The sequence below is a fragment of the Lactuca virosa genome, chromosome 6 (assembly GCF_052849685.1).
Source record: "Lactuca virosa cultivar CGN04683 chromosome 6, Lactuca_virosa_CGN04683_v6, whole genome shotgun sequence".
Classification (NCBI taxonomy): domain Eukaryota; kingdom Viridiplantae; phylum Streptophyta; class Magnoliopsida; order Asterales; family Asteraceae; genus Lactuca; species Lactuca virosa.
The window spans coordinates 151,060,011-151,081,430 of record NC_136431.1 but is presented as its reverse complement, the minus strand read 5'-3'; positions in this window follow the sequence as shown (position 1 = coordinate 151,081,430).

The window sequence follows — 21,420 nt, the reverse complement described above, 5'->3', positions numbered from 1 at the left end:
TGCTCGAACCTCTGCATCATGTCATGCATCAAGGCTTAGAAATATCTGCGAAAGGAGTGTCATGCATTCCTAGCCCATGTTGTTAATGAGAAATAGGAAGTTAAAGACCTCGAGAGCATCCCCGAAGTCTGCAACTTTCCTGATGTTTTCCTCGAAGATCTTCCAGAATCCCTCCTGAGCGCCAAGTCGAGTTCCGTATCTACTTAATTCCCGAAGCTACTCCCGTAGCTAAATCCCCATACCATCTAGCGCCGACAGAAATTCAAGAATTATCTAGCTAGCTCAATGAGCTACTTAGCAAGGGATTCATAAGACCAAGTTCTTCACCCTGGGGAGACCCGGTCTTGTTTATGAAGAAGAAAGATGGATCCTTTCAGATGTGCATAGATTATCGTGAACTGAACAACCTTACCATCAAGAACCGTTATCCCCTACCCAGAATCGATGACCTCTTCGATCAACTCAAGGAGTCGGCTACTTCTCAAAAATAGACCTAAGATCAGGGTACCATCAGTTACGAGTTCATGAGAGTGACGTTCCCAAGACAGCATTCCGAACTCGCTATGGTCACTATGAGTTTGTAGTAATGCCCTTTGGTCTAAACAATGCACCCGATGTATTCATGGATCTGATGAATCAGTGTGCCGCCCTTTTCCTGGACAATTTCGTGATAGTGTTCATCGATGATATACTTGTCTATTCCCGAAGCGAGGAAGATCATAGACAACACTTGAGGTTAGTGTTAGAAACTCTAAGGGCGGAGAAACTTTATGCAAAGTTTTCAAAGTGCGAATTCCGGATCAGAAAAGTAACGTTCCTTGGTCACGTGGTTAGCGAGGAAGGCATACACGTGGACCCTTCCAAAATCAAAAGGACTGAGAATTGGTTAGCACCGAAGATGCCCACAGAAATCCGTCAATTCTTGGGTCTCGCTGGCTACTATCGCAGATTTATCCAGAATTTCTCCAGGATTACTAAGCCTTTAACCACCCTGACTCAAAAAGGTGTAGCCTTTAGTTGGGGAGAAAAGCAAGACACTGCATTCCAAACATTGAAACAGACCCTATGAAGCACACCTATCTTGACTCTGCCTGAAGGGACGGAGGACTTCATGGTCTACTGTGATGCATCCACTTAGGGCCTAGGCTGTGTGCTCATGCAGCGAGGAAAGTTTATAGCTTATGCCACGAGATAGATGAAAGCACACGAGGTCAATTATACAACTCATGATTTGGAGTTGGGAGAAATGGTTTTTTCGTTAAAGATTTAGAGACATTATCTCTACGGAACCAAGTGCACTGTCTTCACCGACCATAAGAGCCTACAACATATCTTCGACCAAACAGAGCGAACATGAGCCAACGGCGATGGGTAGAGCTGCTCAGTGAATTGAGTGAGAAATACGCTATCATCCCGGAAAGGCCAATGTGGTAACGGACGCCCTCAGCCAGAAAGAGTATTCAGGTCGTAGAGTGAAGGCACTGACAATGACCATCCATTCCCATCTGTTCACACAAATCAGAGAGGCTTAGCTGGAAGCCTTAAAACCAGAAAACACGTCAGATGAAGCCTTGAAGGGGATGGAAAAGAACTTGGAGATCAGAGGGGACGAAGTTTACTATTTCATGGACCGGATCTGGACCCTAAATTTCGGCGGTTACAGGGAGGTTGTCGTGAACGAAGCTCACAAGACCAGATACTCCGTTCACCCACTTTCGGATAAGATGTACCTGGATCTCAAAAAGCTCTATTGGTGTCCAAACATGAAAGCAGATATCGCTACCTTCGTGGGCAAGTGCCTGACTTGCGCCAAGGTGAAGGTGGAATATCAAAAGCCCTTAGGTCTACTTCAGTAGCCAGAAACACCTGAGTAGAAGTGGGAAAGGATCACGATGGATTTCATCACTAAGTTGCCCAAATCTCCGAGTGGGTACGATACCATCTGGGTAATTGTCAATCGACTGACTAAATCAACCCATTTCCTGCCAATCAAAGAGACATTCAAGATGGAGAGACTTACACAAATCCACATACCAGAGATAGTTCGTCTGCATAGTGTACCTGTGTCCATTATGTCCGATCGGGATAGCAAGTTCATGTCGAGATTTTGGCAGTCATTGTAGAGGGCTCTTGGAACTAAGCTAGATATGAGCACATCTTACCATCCACAGACGGGCGGGCAGAGTGAGAGGACCATTCAGACATTGGAAGACATGTTGAGAGCATGTGTCATAGACTTTGGTAATTCGTGGGACATCCATTTACCTTTGGTCGAGTTCTCCTACAACAACAACTACCATACCGACATCAAGGATGCGCCATTTGAAGCCCTCTATGGTCGTAAGTGCAGATCCCCTCTGTGTTGGGCTGAAGTGGGTGACGCACAGCTAGTTAAAGGTCAAGTCCCCGATAGCACTCTCCCAGGCCTAGAAATCATCCGAGAAACTACAAAAAGGATCGTACAAATCCGGTAACGGCTAAAAGCTTCAAGAGATAGACAAAAGAGCTACATTGATAAGAGACGAAAACCTTTGGAGTTCCATGTTGGGGATCGTGTTCTTTTGAAGGTGTCACCCTAGAAAGGCATGATACGCTTTGGAAAGCGTGGAAAGCTGAATCCAACATACATAGGACCATTCGAGATCCTCACTAGGATCGGTCCCGTAGCATACAAACTCTAGTTACCCCGAGAACTTAGCAGCATTCATCTTGTCTTCCACGTCTCAAACCTTAAAAAGTGTCTATCCGACGAAACCCTCGTGATCCCTCTTGATGAGATCGAGATCAACGAGAACCTCAATTTCGTGGAAGAACCAGTCGAAATCATGGATCGGGAAGTCAAGCGAACAAAACAAAGTCGCATACCGATAGTGAAGGTCCGCTGGAATGCCAAGCGGGGACCTGAATTCACTTGGGAGCGCGAAGACTCAATGAAACAGAAGTGCCCTCATCTCTTTTTGAGTCCATGATTTGTATTCTGAATTTGAATTTTGGGACGAAATTCCCTCTAACGGGGGGATGATGTGACAACCCGAACCCTTTTCTAGTTACCGTTATCTAAATTCCATAAAGAAAAATTGTATTTTATTGGGTTCCGTCAATTTCCTTTGGTTTAGAAAAAAATCATTTAATTATATATTTGAGTTTTGTATACAAGCTGGAACCAAAATCGCGCGAAAAAAATCTGAGTTCCTTTGATAAATCAAAAAAATTTCGGCTTAGTGATGTTCACGGTCGTAAACTCGTTTACGGCCGTACACTTGTTTACGGCCAGCGACAGGTGGACCCCACTACCGACCATGAAAACCCCCTATAAATATGAGCCCCTACCCCTCATTTACACTTTTCTGACCGAAAAATCTCTCCTTCTCTATCTAAACTCTTGACCGTAAACACTAAAAACACCCTCCTTCCGAAAATCATCAAGAAACACCTTCGGAGGTTGTTTTGGAACATCTAAAAACGCGTTTTTCATCGAATCCAACATCAGTGTTATTGATTTTACCGCCGTAGACGCTTCAAATTTCAAAGACCATAAACTGTTTACGGTCGTACACCCGTTTACGGTCGTAAACCATTCAAGGGGCAGTTCACGGCCGAAAACTCTTTACGACCGTAAACCCATTCAATCGAGTCCCAGTAACACTCCTAAACTGAAAGCAAGTGTTTTCCCAACATTATATATAATGGTTTCACTAATAAAATGCATATATGTATTAATTGTATTAGGATCCTGTTAAGTGCCGCATACATCAACTCGAGGGTCTTCACTCCCAGTTCTCGCTGTCTGACTATTCACACAACTAACAGTGAGTTCATACCCCTACACTTTTATCATTTTTAATGTTTTCAGGGGGAATACAAGCCAAACACAAATGATTTTGTGAATTTATACAGATGAATTTGAACAAATTTAAAAGTTATGCAATTGATACAACCAAAAGATTCCCATGTTTTATAAAATGAATTGATATTTTATCCCTTTTGTAACATGCTGAGCATAAGGGACGTTTTCAATATACATTCATAAGTGCATAGTTTCAGATCAATACATGAACCAATTACACATCATACATGCAAACTATAATAGGTATAGTTTGGGATTTTAATACACGAATTTACAAATTCAGAGTCGCACATTAACAAACATATAAACTATGACAAACTTAGTTTATGTTACATGATATACTTTACTACTTTATGAATTCGAGAGTACTACATTAAATAATTATTTAAGTATAATTATTGCTACACTACAAGTATACAACGGATTCAAATACAAGAGAACAACACAGAGTCACACGTAAACTAGTTAATACAGGATTGTGAGACAACACTTCAATTGTACCCTTCGGGGACCAGGGTAAATCCTATGATAGTATAACCAGAGTCTCCTGGAGGTAGAGCGTGAGATTTGTGAATAGATCTATTCGAGATTGACAATCCCACACCTGAACTGCTAGCAACAGTTAGGCAGGTATGCCTGGGGTGACAAATATCATATCGTCCGACGCCAAAGAACGTCGTAGAGGTCACTAGGTCATATCAAGCATGGTTATACGACTCACAATAGAATAAACTAACCTTATTGTTTACGAGATTTCTTTCTTCTTTAGTTTTATTTTCATTAATAAAACTAGTTCATAATATAGCTGGAGGATTCCAGGGATTTCAACTCATAGTTTATTTTAAATAATGAAACTACTATCCATACTGGTGTAACCAGGGTTTTCAAACAGGACATTCTATACATTACTGGTTATAACCAGGGTTTTCATACAAAAGGATTTTTCATTCAAAACAACGATATCATATCGTCCGACATCTAAAGAACGTCGTAGAGGTCACTAGGTCATATTAAGCATGGTTATATGACTCACAATAGTATAAGCTAACCTTATTTTTTACGAGATTCCTTTGTTCTTTAGTTTTATTTTCACTAATAAAACTAGTTCATAATATAGCTGGAGGATTCCAGGGATTTCACTCATAGTTTTATTTTAAATAATGAAACTACTATCCATACTGGTGTAACCAAGGTTTTCAAACAGGACATTCTATACATTACTGGTGATAGCCAGAGTTTTCATACAAAAGGATTTTTCATTCAAAACAATGACGTGCAATACATTTGGTGGTAACTAGGCATACAAACTAATACATTGTACATTACTACAGAACACAATATCAAACATATATGTTAGAAAATATTGGATTTTCTTGGAAAGCATACAAACATTTTACAGATTTAAAGACAGGTTTTCACTGCAAAAACATGCTTATGAACTCACCAACTTTATGCTGATACTCTTTTCAAAAAGTGCTTGTATTCTCAGGAAATCAGTAGACAGGTACCTCGGTAGAGTTTTGAGAAGACGGAGCGTATAGAGTCTCGTCTTTCTTTATGCTACTTTTGATGTATATAAATATGAAGTAAAAATATGTAAATATTTTTTTATATATTCAATGTAATGGTTGTGTGTACTTTAATTACTATGATGCAATTGTTGTGATACTAGATATGACGTCATCCACCCCGGACGTTTCCGCCGTTCCGGTTTGGGGGTGTAACAGATTGGTATCAGAGCTATGTTTAATAGTGAACTAAGTATATCGAACCTTACATGGTATACAACTATAAACACTAAAGGGGCCGAAGCGCTCTGAAACTAAAAGTATACTTTAAAAATCTTTGTAGGTACACGTTCTAGCGGTCCCTACATGGCTTTCATTTCTAATTCCATCTTATCTTCAATTTTCACACTTTTCTCAAACAATTGAGATAAAGTGTTGAAACAAATGTTGAAACAAATGTTGGATGAAAATGATAAAAAGCAGATCAAATCTGATACTGTGCAAAAAGCAGAACAAATGTTGAAACAAATCTTTGCAGTTCTCGAAAATAAAATAAATGTTGAAAGCACTTCTGAATTCGATGAGGATGGTGATATGAGTGAAATTTCTGTAGAGGATGAGGTTGCCTGCTCAGAGTTTGTTAAAAATGAATCTCAACCTGCGAAAGCTCTTATTTCTGAAAATTCTGTTGAGTTCGCAAGAGTTGTTCAAAACAAACCTGAAATTTTGAAATAAAAAGCAACTGTTTTTCCAAAAGTTCAAATAATGCCCAATCAAGTTTTTAAAGTCAATGGGGTAACCGAAAATCAAATCGTCGAGCTAAAGACGATTATCGACGAAGACAACAAAGACGGATGTGATGAATTCTTCTGGTCAGCTCCCATAGATAATGCAGACGAAACCGTTGGTTTAACTAAAAGAAGTTCCTGGAAAGTCAAAGGAAGATACGTGGCTGAACCTTTAAATAATCGCTCAACATTTGCAAATGGTAGCCCTAGTGGTACCAAGGAGGTTCGCAGCGAACCTAACCCCATGAAGAGCGAACCTGAAGTGAGAAAAGCCAATCCTAAGGTGAACATCCATAAGTCATCAAAGGAACTTGCTGATCAAAAACGACAAAGGAGTGACAGATATAGAAGAAATCTCAATGAAAGGAAGCAATTTTGGCAATCCCAAAATTCATATTATGTTCGCTACGAAAGAGGAATGAATCACAAAGCGAAAGCTCCTTCGCAAGTGAACTCCAATCAGTGTTTGCATTGTTGTTCTCATAGTCCATGGGACTCTCAGCAAAAAGGGACTCCATAACCCTTCTTCACAAAGCAACCAATTGAGAGACTAAAGCCTTGTCACACTTAATCCATGAAGTCTACAACTAATAACATCAAAGGCAATGGAAAGCTATTTTCGGAGCCGAAAGCTCCAACTAAGAAAACTAATGCTAACCCTAAGGAGGCAGAAAAGAAGTCCGTCAAGAATCAAGCTATTAACAAGAATAAAACTTTTGATTCTAAAGAAACTAACTCAAAAGATAACAAAATCAAAGTTTTCACCATCAAACGAAAAGATGAAACCACTCTTATAAAACGAACATATATGGTTGATCTTGATATTACTTTTCCTAGTTCTGTGAAAGGCTCACAAGGACCCAAGAAACTTTGGGTTCCTAAATTTGCTTAAATGTTGCAGGTTATTCATGACGAACAGTTCGACACTGAATGGTACATCGACAGTGGCTGTTCACATTACATGACAGGAAGAAAGGAGGAACTACGAGAGTTCAGGGCTCTCAAGGATGGCTGCAACGTAAAATAACGGAATAATTCTTTTGGCAGAATAAAAGGCTACGTCATAATAACGAATGGGGAATTCTCTATTCGTAAAGTGGCTTATGTTGAAGGCTTGCAGCATAACCTAATATGTGTCTCATAGTTGGTTGTAGGAACCGGATTGAAAGTGTCATTTGATGATGAAGGATCAGAAATCATTGAAAAGAAATCCTAGACTATTCATCTGAAATCACAACGAAAGGGTGAAGTGTATCCACTAAATCTAAACCCGATATGAGGAAAGCCTGCCATTTGCCTGCTTACAAAAGCTCATCCAGACGAACGCTGGTTATGGTACAGGCGACTTTCGCACCTAAACTTCAAGGACATTAACAAACTCGTTCTTGGTGATCATGTGCGAGGACTTCGTTTATTGAAATTTGACAAGCATCATTTGTGTGCAGCCTGTGAGATGGGAAAGCAAAGTAGATAGAGTCATCCAACTATCGTAAACACGAAGGTCATTGAACCTTTGGAACTTCAGCACATCGACCTTTGTGGACCTTCAGCTATTGAGAGCGTTGGTGGTAGTAAATATATTCTATTAATTTTCGATGATTTTTCACATTTCAATTGGGTATTCTTTCATAGACAAAAAACTGATGCAACGCCAAAACTCAACCATTTCATCAAGCAAATTGAGCTTCAGCTGCGAAAGCTGGTTCGCAATGTTCGCATTGACAACGGGCTAGAATTCAAAAACCAAGCGTTTGAAGAATTTCATGTTGAAAAGGGAGTCACACATAATTTCTCTGCTCGTTACACTCCACAATACAATGGCATAGTTGAAAGACGAAACCGTTCCTTATGTGAAGCTGCACGAACCATGCTATCGTTCGCATGTCTGCCACTCTACTTCTGGGCTGATGCGATTTGTACCGCTTGCTTTACCCAAAATCAATCCATCCTAAATAAGAGATCCTCAATAACTCCTTATGAAATCATAAATAATCATAAACCTAATGTTAAGTTTTTCCATGTTTTTGGCTCCACGTGTTTCATCTTCAACTCCAAAGAAAAACGGAACAAGTTCGATGTGAAAGCTGACAAAGGTATATTCTTGGGATATTCACTAACATCCAAGGCATATACGGTTCTCAACAAACGCTCAAAGAAGATAGAAGAAACCTACTATGTCACGTTTGACGACAATTATCTAAAGTGAATTCAGTCGAATGAAAGCCAGACCATGGAAATCGTTCCTAAACCTTGTCCAGCGGTTATTCCTATTTCCAACCTTTATGAAGAATTCATGTTACTCTTTGATGAACCTGAGAAAGCTATCACATCTGAAGCTAAGGTAGCGGATAATAAAGTCGACGAACTTAAGAAGATTATCAATGATGCTGCGAAAGACATGCCACAACAGCCATCCAATGCGAATTTCCCTCGAGACACGCGCACAAATTTCCAGGGGGAGAATTCTGGGTCTAACCCACAATTCCAGGGGGAGGATGCTACACCTCTAACCACAATTGCTTCTCTGTACGGGGAGGGTGTTGTATCACCCATTTCTACTGAGCCTCCTTCTGATGGAGATTGTTCACCACCAACTATGAGCCACGAACCTCCATTCGCAGGTGGTGATTCAATTCCTGAGGTCAGCGAGTTCACATCATTCAAGGGGGAGAATAAAGAAGTGAATGATGACTCGGACGCTAAATCTGTTCAATCTGAATTCGAGGAAGTAAATGCTGAGCTAAATCCATCCTTAGATCCAAATTATCCTCCTTTGACCAAATGGACAAGAGATCACCTAAAAGCTCAAGTTATTGGTGAATCCTCTGCAGGTGTCCTTACCCGTTCTCAACTGAAAGCGAAGCAAACTGCATTATTCTCCAAAGTAGAATTTTGTATGTTTAATTCGTTCGTATCCAAGATTGAACCCAAAACCGTCAACACTGCTCTCGATCACTCTGACTAGGTGCAAGCAATGCAAGATGAACTCAATGAGTTCGAACGAAACAAAGTTTGGAGACTGATTCCAACTCCCCCAGATGCATCGGTTGTTGGTTTAAAATGGTTGTTTCAGAATAAAATGGATAAAGAAGGGAATGTGATCAGGAACAAATCTAGACTTGTGGGCAAAGGTTATTGCCAGGAAGAAGGGATTTACTACGAAGAGACCTTCGCACCCGTTGTAAGGTTGGAATCCGTTCGCATCTTCTTGGCATATGCAGCACACAAAAAACTTTAAGTTTTTCAAATGGATGTCAAGTGTGCATTCTTAAATGGCGAACTGTAAGAGACCATTTATGTAGAGCAACCACCTGGATTTGTAAATGAAAAATATCCCAACCACTGTTATATTCTTGACAAAGCAGTTTACGGTCTAAAGCAAGCTCCAAGAGCCTGGTATGAAACACTAACTCGTTTTCTTAAAATGTCCAAATTCAAGCAAGGTTCGGTTGATCCAACCTTCTTTCGCAAGAAAGAGGGTGACCACTTGATGATCATATAAATTTATGTTGATGACATCATATTCAGATCTACTAATCCCAGCCTAACAGCTGAGTTCCGAAAGCTAATGGAAACTAAATTTGAAATGAGCTCAATGGGTCCAATTAAATTTTTTCTTGGCTTAAACATTAGACAGGGAGTGGAAGGAATTTTCATCAATCAGGAGGCTTACACGAAGACCCAACTTGCTAAGTTTGGAATGATGGGAGACTCAAAGATGAAGTTTCCAATCGCATTCAGAACAAAACTGACTCCTTCGCTGGATAAACCAGCTGCTGATATGACCCTTTATCGTCAGATGATAGGTTCACTCATGTATCTAACAGCTAGTAGACCATATATTATGTTTTCAGTTTGTTACTGTGCTAGGTTCCACGCCAACCCACATGAACCTTATATGGTGGCTGTCAAGAATATCTTCCGGTATCTAAAACGAACATCATCTCTTGGAATATGGTATCCTGCGAACTCAAGTTTTTTTGTACAAGCATTTTCAGATGCTGACTTAGGCGGTTGCGGTTTAGATAGAAATGGCATAACTGGTGGATGCCAATTTCTTGATGGAAAGCTGGTGAGTTGGCAATCAAAGAAACAAACATGTGTTTCATTGTCAACAGTTGAGGCTGAATACATAGTTGCAGCTTCGTGCACATCTCAAGTCATTTAGATTCTAAGCCAACTTCGCGATTATGACTTAAGTATGAAAAGAATTCCTCTCTATTGTGACTCCGAAAGTGCCATTCGCATTTGTCACAACCCAGTGCAACACTCAAAGACGAAACACATAGCACTGAGGTATCACTTTATCATGGATCATGTGGAAGATGGCAATGTCGAGATTCATTTCATAAGATCCGCTGATCAATTGGCTGACATATTTACCAAGGCCCTACCTGAAACAACATTTAATAGAATCCTTCAAAGGCTAGGAATGGTGGAAGTTAATTCAGTACCAAATCCACTATCGCACTCAGAAAATCTTCACTGTGAATCGATGCAAACGTTCGCAGGCTTTCGCAGCAACTGTTCATTCACATTCTATTTTATCGATGTCAATCAATGCGAACGTTCGTAGTAGTTCGCAGAGCACTGTTCATTCGTGGTTTGGTATTTCATATATCCTTTTGTACATTTTGTATATCATTGCTTATCTTTATTTTCAATTTCTATATTCTATTTTTTTTAATTAATTTAATTTTGTTTTATTTCATTTTCAAAAAATCTCCAAAACCAAAAATAATTTATTTGTTTTATTTTATTGTTTTTCATAAAAATAAAAACCACAAAAATATTTTTAATTTGTGTCTATTTTTATTTCTTTTCTTTTTACAATACATTAAAAATTCCAAAAACTATAGATTCACACCAAGATCATAGAAGAAGATGTTCGCAACATTTATCAACTCGTGTGATGGGGCAGGTATAAATCTCGTCGCTTATGTATTAGCTAAGTGTCCCTAGAAGCATGCTGCTGCATGTTGACCTAAGCCTCAACAACTCAACTGTGAAGCCTTAATGGGTTGATACCACGAATCAATTCTTCCAAATCAGGCTACAAATTCACATTAGTCATGAGCTACCTTACTCTTCTCACGTTGAGTTAAGAGTTATCTGCATGGTCACTTTCGCATTGCAGAGGTACTTTCACTTTCCCGTAACCATCTACTCTCTTCTCCATCACTTTCGCATCCATACATGTAACCCTTGAGACTCTCAGGAACTACCACTGAGGTTTATGGTTACACAAACATCTGTGTTAATGATCTGAGTTTCGTTCTACCGCGAACTGAGTGAAACCCAAAATTCAATACCTTATACGAGTTGACGGTGAACAATCAAACGTTCTAGTATTTTCACCCAAGAATTAACGAAAGTCCACATTTGTTGTCAGTACCAAGAAATCTCTTTTCTTTTGAGAGATCCTAATGAAGTTTTCTCGTCCCAAGACACTTCCTCCAATGGATCCAGTTTAATTTTTTTTTGAGATTTCAATATTTTTCCAAGTCACTTAAATAAATTCCAAACCTACTCGCTCAACTGACTACACTGGTCACACGAGTACCTCTTCCAACTTTCGCACTTATGTCAAGTTCGTAGTTTGGTTGAAGGATGAACCACCTTTATAAGCCTTATTAAAAGATGCCTTTCAGTGTTTCTCATCAAACATTTGATCGTATTCAACAAGAAACCGCACAGACACTTCTTAGTCTCTCTTGACTATGAAGAAAGAGATCTTTGCATGGGATCAATAGATATATGTCTCTAGTTAGACATCACAACATCCCACAGATAAACTTCGTTTTATTTCTTTTTCTTTGACACTCTTGCACGAAGATCCTAGTGATTTTCCAAAGGTCTAGTTCGTGGTTACAAATAATTTTCAGGTTCGCAGTTGTATCTATGATTAATGACACTGAACGTCCGGGGTGTATGAATCCAACGTGCTTTCTTTACTGTGAAAGGAGTTGAGCTGACGCGGAAAGTTTTAAAAAATAAGAATTCCAACGGGCGCGTGCAAAGTTGAACGGATAGATATTAATACTCCGTGTGACGCACCCTTCTAACTTATCACAACTGTCAAATCACGCTTTTTCAGGCGACGGTTCAGTATTTGAGATACTCTCTCTCTGGATTTTCCTCACCAAATCAAATCGTATATAAAGGTTTTGACGGTTCCATATCTCTTTACCACTTTCAAAATCTCTAAACGATTTCTGGCGATCACAAAGCTCTCCACTATTCATCTTCTTCTTCAAGCTTCATCAACGACGGCTTCATCTGAGAATCTTTCTGTTCAAGACCAAACTGGTCATTCAACTCTTCTGGCCATTAAGCAACATCAAAACCTCATCATCGATCTGGATCTAGTTAAATATGATCCCTATCTACTACCTCTTATTGAGTGCCTGAAATACTCCCCTCTCACCATTGCTTTGTCTCAAGTTGAGAATGTTCCAATATCGATTCTCTCCAAACCATACACAACGGCCAACTATGTCAAGGAAGAACAACGAATATACTTCGACATCCATAATCATACAACCTCGATTTCCAAAACCCGTTTCTGCAATCTGTTAGGTTTTCCTCAGTCTGAAAACATGGTGAACCCGGAAACCATTTCCAACGCTGCTATCTTGGAAATGTTTTATCAAATGGGGTACAAGGAAACTCTAACTGCTGTTTCCAAGTTCAAGAAACCCTATCTTCCACCTACATGGAACGCCTATTCACTATCTTGTTCAAAGCTTTTTCTAAAAGGGTCACTGGCAACGACTGTGCGAGCAAGCTCTTCATGGGTCTGATGTTTGGCCTTTATACTGGTCAAAATGTGACTATGGTTCTATCCTCTGGGCTCAACTTATCCAGAGCACTCATTCTGTTACTCGTCACAATGAGATCTCACGTGCGAGATTCTGGACCGTCGTCGTTAACAGAGCAATTCAACAGCTCAAAATTCCAGTGATGTCTGATGCACTGATGGCTTCTATTACAACAGTCCATACAACGGGTATCATTATGGCTGATAGGTCAAAGTTTTTCTTCATCTGCTCGATTCCGGACGCTATGTTTCGTGATGTTCCTCCCTCCAGTAAAATTCTAGAGGGTTATCGCTCTCTTACTCCTTCAGGACCTCGTCCATTGACGGAAGAATTCCAAGCAATTTTGGCTGAGTCGGATAAAGCCAAGAAAGGGGGAAGAGGGTCAATGAAAGCTACCAAGAAAGACACTGCGAAAGAAGGACCTTCTGAGGCTGCGAAACCTCCCTCTAAAAAGCGAAAGGCTCCTGCTGCTTCTACTGTTGCACCAAAGCGAAGGAAGCAACCCGTTAAAAGGCGAAAGTCTCCCACTCTTACTCCATCTCAGAGTCAAGGAGAAAATTTGGAATCCGATACTGAGTCGGAGATTCGCATTGAGGAAGATCCCCCTGTTCGTAATGCAGAAGATGGGCCCGTTCGCACTGAAGAACAAGGACATGTTCGTAATGAGGGGGGAGAACAGGTTCACAACGAACCACCTGTTCGCACTCAGGCCCCATCTTCGAATCGTAAGGTAACTCCACCACTTAATGATTCTGTTCATTCTCCACCTCCCTCACCAAAAATAACTACTTCTATCCCAATCTCCATCGCACCTCTACGGATTCACTTACAGTCCTTTTCAAATAAGGATTGATAGTGAAGATGAAGCCTCTACTATGAAAGGGGAACTCAAATCTCTTCATGAGAAGATTGACCAGCTGATTCTCGCATCCAAAGTCTCCACTTTTGAGGTGTGCTCCAAAGTTGCTGTTGAGTCAATCCTTGAGCGAGTTACGAAGGAACATACTGCTAATGCCTCTACTTTGTCCAAGGCAGTTTCTGACTCTGCTAGTGTCTGCAAGAAAACGACTGAAAAAGTCGATAAACTAATTGCTAACACAATAGAATTCATGGAGGATTACAAGAATACCTACAACGCCAACACAGTGACTGCAAACAAGGTTATTCAGAATGTCGGTGCCATGTTCCAAGCAGAAAAAGTGTTTGTTGAACTTCGCACGACGTTTCTGTCTGATCATGAAGCATTCCAGACTTCTATCGCTGCGAAAATCACAAAGCTTCAGGAGGAACTGGCGACAGAAAACAAGATAATGGATGCTCTCGCCATCAAGGAGGAAAAGTGTAAAGTGTTGGAAACCAAGCTTCACTACGCTAAAAAGCAGTTCGATGATTTGCTAGCAGAGAAGGCAGTCACGAGAAGTTGTATCTCCGACGTTACAGGACTGCTCTCAGATATCATTGAGACTTGTGATCCGATGATCTCCATAAGAGTAAGGAAGCATTTGGCTGAAAAGCTAAGACCGGTGTTTGCTATCTTACAACGTTTGGAGGGTGTTTTGACGCCGATGTCTTTTTCCGAAACAAGGGGAAGAAGGTAGCTCCAAAGATCAAACAAATGAAACCCCCAAAGCTCCAATTAAACCTCCTATCATCAAGCAAGAACCAAAGAGAAAAGCAAAGCTATTCAGCGATGAACCCATTATTGATGATAGCAAAGACGAAGAGCCTGATGAAGTTGAGCTCAAAAGGCGGAAGGCTCGCGAGGCAAAGATGGACGAACATGCTCACATTGTCAAAGAGGCAGAAGAGAAAGAATGAGCCGAAAAGGAAGCTCAGGCCACTCTTAAAAGCAGAATGTTATTATTTCCTAAGTGGATCCTGAAGCGCATTCAAATCCAAGCCGTGGATATGCCAAGCCAGTATTGGTTGGATCCAATTTCTTCCTTTGAAATCCAAAACACACAAGATTCACAATTAGACCTACCAATCACACCAAAGGCATTCAGGTTTCGTGCCTTTGTAAAGGTTGCTAATGTACCTTTCACAGACAGCACTGCGGATCAAATGTTGTTTGCCTTCTACTTGAAGTATATGAAGCCCCAGTTCGAGACTTGGAGTGCGAGAAAGATTGTTGTTGTGAAGGTCACTGGGCCGATCGAGACCGAAAGCTTCCCCATGACTGGATGGTGATATATAATATTCTGTTTAGAGAGAAAGAGAAGTACGAACATGCGGTGTCCCATCTTCAACTTTTGATCAAGTCATATATTCAGGAAGTTGGAATGATGGATGTGGATCTTGCCACTGTTTTGAGGCAGAAACGAAGTGTTGTTCCAAAGGAAGCTCCGAAAGACTTGGAGAAGCTCAAGCCAGGAAAAATTTACAAAGAATGATGGTTTGTGGTATACACGTCTAGAGATCGTCCAGGAGCTGATCGACGCAAGTTATACTTTCATCTCGAAGACAAAAACCTATTTACTACTACTTGTCTGGAGTTTATTTTGGAGCTGGTTGCGAAGTTTAAGGGCAACCACAAGGATGACGTGAAGTATTTCACGGATGTGATCACATGGTATATTCAAGTTCGCAAGCTGCTATTGAGCTTCATTCCCAAAGTCTACAAAGTGCAGAAGCGAATCAAGAACTAAATGGCTATGGTCTCAATTGACGCAAAGGGGGAGATTGTTGAAGATTTAAGGTTGCGTCATTGGGCCTGTTTTGTTTAGTCCATTTTGTATAAACGAGTTGGGCCTGTCCACTCGTATTTGCTGCTAGGGTTATAGTATATAAGATTCATGCATGCTACGTATTTTGTAGTTAACTTTTATAATTATCTTTGTAACCCTATTTTACGCCTCTATAGAAGCAATTCTTCATCGAGTTCTTCTGAGGTGTGACTGTTAATCATTCAGCACCAGTTTGATCACATTGTGTTCTTATTTACCTATTTTTAATCTATTCGATCATTAAGGATTTATTCCTATCATACCCACTAAGGATCATTTAGAAAAGAATGGAAAGATTAAATAAACCATAAAATGGAAATGTATTACAACCTCTAAAGATTTTGATTCTGATGGGAGATAAAAAGTTGATGAAGTGTGGCAAAAACTACAAAGTAGAAGCTCTCTAGAGGTATCAACAAAGCAATAGTAAACCACTAAAATTTTCTAGTCTTCACTTCTATATAAGTTTTTCTTTTGCCTTACATCCATATACCAAATAACTTTTAAAGAGAAGTACATAAAGAAAACTCAAACTCTTCACTAGACAATACAAGAGAGGAGATCTGAGAAACACCTACCGCTCTCGGCTTAGGAATAGAAAAGAATAAGAGTATAATAAAAAAACTAGTATATATAAATATACCAAGTAAAAATGACTTGTGAGCTACATGAGTGTTAACCCATCAAGACAATCCAAGCATGCTTTATGTATGATAGTTAAAACAAACTAACAACCTTTAAACATGTCATAATAAACCAAGATGGGGAATTCCAAAACCCTGAGTATAACCTTTTAGATAAACTTTATGCATTTGAATTTCATATCCCAAGGAAAATCTATAGCTAAAATTCCACCATGACAATATAATCTTGTAGATAACAATGCAACATAACAATATAATCATCTAAATAAGACTGCAACATAACAATATAATCCTATAGATAAGAATGCAACCTACAAGGTGACATAATATGCTAATACATAATCTTAGACACACGGAGAATCAATACCACTAGCTAATCCATAACTAAATAACAGATATTCATAGTAACAGAAAATTATCCTGGAACCAATGCGGAATTGTTATCTCTTCTCATTATATATTTCTACTAAGCCCTATAAACTATTGGATTTCATAGCATCAATACACTTATCATGGAATAGGAAACAGACTACATTTCCTAAGTGTATATGCACCCTAAGATGTACATTTTACTTATTATAGTAACCTTCTTTTGTAATCAACTAAACAAAAGATAGAATACTTACCTCTTGATCTTTAGACCATGTGAATGACATCTCTTACAAAGGATAAAGGACCCAAAAGAGATACCTTCTAATGTACTTAGACCAATGACTCCAAGAAACAAAACAAGGAAACCCCTAAATGGGATGAGTAAAAAATTTAGTATCCTTAGAGAAGAGATATAAATTTCAATCCCATAGAGATATATGAGAGGGGTGACCGAATTTTTGAGGGAATAGATAACTAGTATTTGATCCCTAGCATCCTATTTATAGGCAACCGATTAATTCTTTAGCAATTCAAATTCCTAGGGTAATCCTTACCTTTTTGAAAACCTGCCTTATTATCAGGTTAAGGCAGGTTGAAAATATTTCTGTGAACTTGAGACATGGATAATGGATTAATCTCGAAGTTGAAAATTCTGTTACCCGATAAAGATTTATGATGATCCTATCTGACTTCTATATTGAACAAATCAATTTAGTTAGGACCTGGCCAGACACATTTTGTCACACCCCAAAACCGGAACGGCAGAAACGTTCGGGGGTGGAGGACGTCACGTACAGTATCACAACAATGCAAAGTAGTAAACAAGCAACAACATCATCCATTGCATTAATAATATAATTTAATACAAGTGTGTTCTGTCAAGTTTTATAGACACCAAAAATATGAATCAAAATAAAAGATGAGTCTCGAACGAGCTCCATCTTCTCAAAACCTGGCTCCGGTACCTGTCTACCGGCGACCTGAGAGTACAAGTTATTTTGAAAGAGTTTATCAGCTTTAAAGCTGGTGAGATCATAAGTATATTAGTGTTTGTATTTGTATGAAAGTGTTTGTAAGTCTGTAATGTATAAGTTTGTAAAAGTTTGTAATTGTTTTGAACTCTCCTAGAAAACCCTATGTTTCCTACTAAAAGTAGCCTTCTACCAAGGCATCTAGTATCTGTGTGTGTCTCCTGTAAGAGTGTGTATTTTCCCAAATCTGACTATCATTAACCAAAAATATAGTTTTTACATTATTGTTTATTGTGTGAATAACACAAAGTAAATGTAATGGGAAAATGAAATAGTACTGTAGTGTTGTATTAAGTAACTACTGTTGTACTAACTACCTTAAACCAATTGTTATTTAAAGTACCATGTGATCGGCCTGTATCCTGCTACCGACTCTAGAAAAACGACGATGTAAAACGTCGTAAGAAATGACGTTTGGCACCCGTAGACTTGCAAGTCCCACTATACCGAGCAGCAAGGTGTAGGATAGTCAATCCAGTATAGATCTATACACAAACTCATACGCTCCCCACTTAAGGAGATTCTGGATACAAAACGGGCCATGACGGGTAATGCCATGCCCCCGTTACGTGGCTCACATAACTGTAGTAATGTTCTTGTATATGTATGTACTAGCTGTATTGTGTGTTCTCTCCCCCTCTAGCATGTATGTATGTTCTCTCTGTATGGTATTGTTTCATGTATGTACTCACTCTTTGTATGTTTCACTGTTCTAGTAATAGTATTAGTATCTCCCTAAACTATACATATTATAATTTACTAGTAATGTTGTTTGAATGTATGAACATGTGTGTATACCTTTGCTACCCAAAGGTATTGAACTGAATGAAAGAAGGAACCTTTATACCTATATACATATACATAATATATAACTAGGATTCAAACGACCTTCGGACAAATAACCTGAATACCCTAAGTCCACAACCAAACAAGGAATAGGAAGTAAGGTGAGCTATCAGTCCTAAGTCCTTTCAGTCCTACTTATATAACTATATCTATATAGATACACATTTAACATAATATATGTTTAAAAGAGTTTAATAAAAGTATTTGATATGTAAAAGAGTTTGTGAAACAGTTTGAAGTAAAACAGTTTGAAAAGTAGGAAATCCACTTGTTTGGTAGTTATTGATCACATGTGATTGATATAATAACTATAATAGTTCAACTTGTATTCCCCCCCATAAAAGCATTTAAATCATTTAAAAGGTTAATTAAGGGGTATGAACTCACCTGTAGTGAGTAACTCGAATGAAAGATCGATATGGGATTGTTGGGTATCAATTGGAGTCTTGAGCACAAACGAATCCTATTTAACATATAATTACACATATATGAATACAATTAGTGCTTATAACAACTAATTATTGAATTGGAACCACCTTAGGGGCTAGTACACACTTATTTTGAAGTCTTACAACCATATATGATTGTATATAAGGGGTGTATGGCTATACAAGAGAGTGTATGGTCAAAATGCACAACATTTGTGCGTGTGCGGCCAGGGTGTGTGTGCGGCCGCACACTCCCTATGGAATGTGCCAAAACGTATTTTAAGGCTTTAGGACTCATCTAGGAAGGTTTCTTACTTCATGCTCTAGCCTTATAAGGAGTTTATTGTCATTTTTGGGCCTAAAAAGGGTGTGTGCAGCCACCTTGTTGTGTGCGGTCGCACACCCTTTATGAAGATGATAAAATCGTGTTTTTCTTGCATATCATCAAGTGTTCTTAGCATATAACAAGTTATGATAAGTGTATACACGTTATAGAGGCTTGAAAGGGTGATTTAAGGTCCAAAACTAGTGTGTGTTCTTGGTGTTCTTGGTCTTCTTGGTGTTCTTGGTGTTCTTGACTAAAAATGGTTGTTTTCATGGATCAAACCAAAGGGTTTTGCTAGTTAAGGTCGTATATCAACAAATAAAAGCAAGGATTACTACCTTTTATAAAGATCGAGATGAAGATTTGGATGATACTTGAGTGGATTTCGAGTTCTAGCTTTGAAGAAGTGGAAAAGTGTTCAAAAATGACTAAGTGTTCTATATATAGGTGGGAGTGTGCGGCTGGGACGGGTGTGTGGCCTCACACTCTTGTGTGCGGCCGCACACACCTTGTGTTGGTGTGTTTGGCTCATTTGCAAGGTGATACACCCACAATACTCATCCCACGACTCATACCCTGATTATACTAGGCTTTAAACACTCTAATTGACTCCAAACAGTGCTAGAAAATAGCAAAAACGAGTCTGACCTTTGATTTGAATAAGTATATAAGATAAAAATTTCGGATTGTCACATCATCCCCCCGTTAGAGAGAATTTCGTCCCGAAATTAGAGTTTAAGCAACTAAGTAGTTACAAATAACTAAGTAAAAAGACGAGGATATTCCATTTTCATCTGATCCTCTCGTTCCCAAGTGAATTCAGGTCCTCGCTTGGCGTTCCAGCGAACCTTCACTATCGGGATACAACTTTGTTTTGTTTGCTTGACCTCCCGGTCCATGATCTCTAAAGGTTCTTCCACGAAGTTGAGGCTCTCGTTGATCTCGATCTCATCGAGTGGGATTACAAGAGTCTCGTCGGATAGACACTTTTTCAAGTTCGAGACGTGGAAAGTAGAATGTACGTTACTGAGTTCGCGTGGTAAGTTAATTTGTAAGCTACAGGGCCGATTCTAGCGAGAATCTCGAAAGGCCCTATGTACCTTAGATTTAGCTTTCCACGCTTTCCGAAGCGTATCAAGCCCTTCCAGGGTGAGACCTTCAATAGAACACGGTCGCCCACCTGGAATTCCAATGGTTTCCTTCGTTTATCAGCGTAGCTTTTCTGTCGGTCTCTAGAGGCTTTCAATCGTTCACGTATCTGAACGATCTTCTCTGTCGTTTCCCAAATGATCTCCGGACCCGTGAGAGTGCTTTCAGGAACTCGTCCTTTAGCTAATTGGGTATCTCCCACCTCAGCCCAGCACAGAGGGGATCTGCACTTTCGGCCATAGAGGGCCTCGAATGGAGCAGCCTTTATGCTCGTATGATAACTGTTGTTGTAGGAAAATTCTACAAGGGGTAAATGAGTATCCCATGCTTTCCCGAAGTCTATCACATAGGCTCGCAACATATCTTCCAAGGTTTGGATAGTCCTCTCACTTTGTCCGTCGGTCTGTGGATGGTAGGCTGTACTCATGTCCAGCCTAGTTCCTAGGGAACTTTGTAACGACTGCCAGAACCTCGAAGTGAATCTACTATCTCTGTCCGAGATAATGGATATGGGAACACCGTGCAGTCGTACAATCTCCCGTATGTAAGTTCTTGTAAGCTTCTCCATCTTATCTGTTTCTCTGATAGATAGGAAGTGTGCGGACTTGGTCAATCTGTCGACGATGACCCATAGGGTATCAAGTCCACCCGTTGTTTTGGGCAACTTGGTTATGAAGTCCATAGTGATCCGCTCCCACTTCCATTCCGGTATCTTAGGCTGTTGTAGAAGACCGGAGGGTTTCTGGTATTCGACCTTGACCTTTGTGCAAGTAAGGCATTTACTCACGAAGGTAGCAATCTCTGCTTTCATGTTAGGCCACTAGTATAGCTTTTTAAGATCCAGATACATCTTATCTGAACCTGGGTGGACGGAATAACGAGTGTTGTGCGCCTCGTTCATGACCAAGTCTCTGAAACCGCCGAGTTTCGGGGTC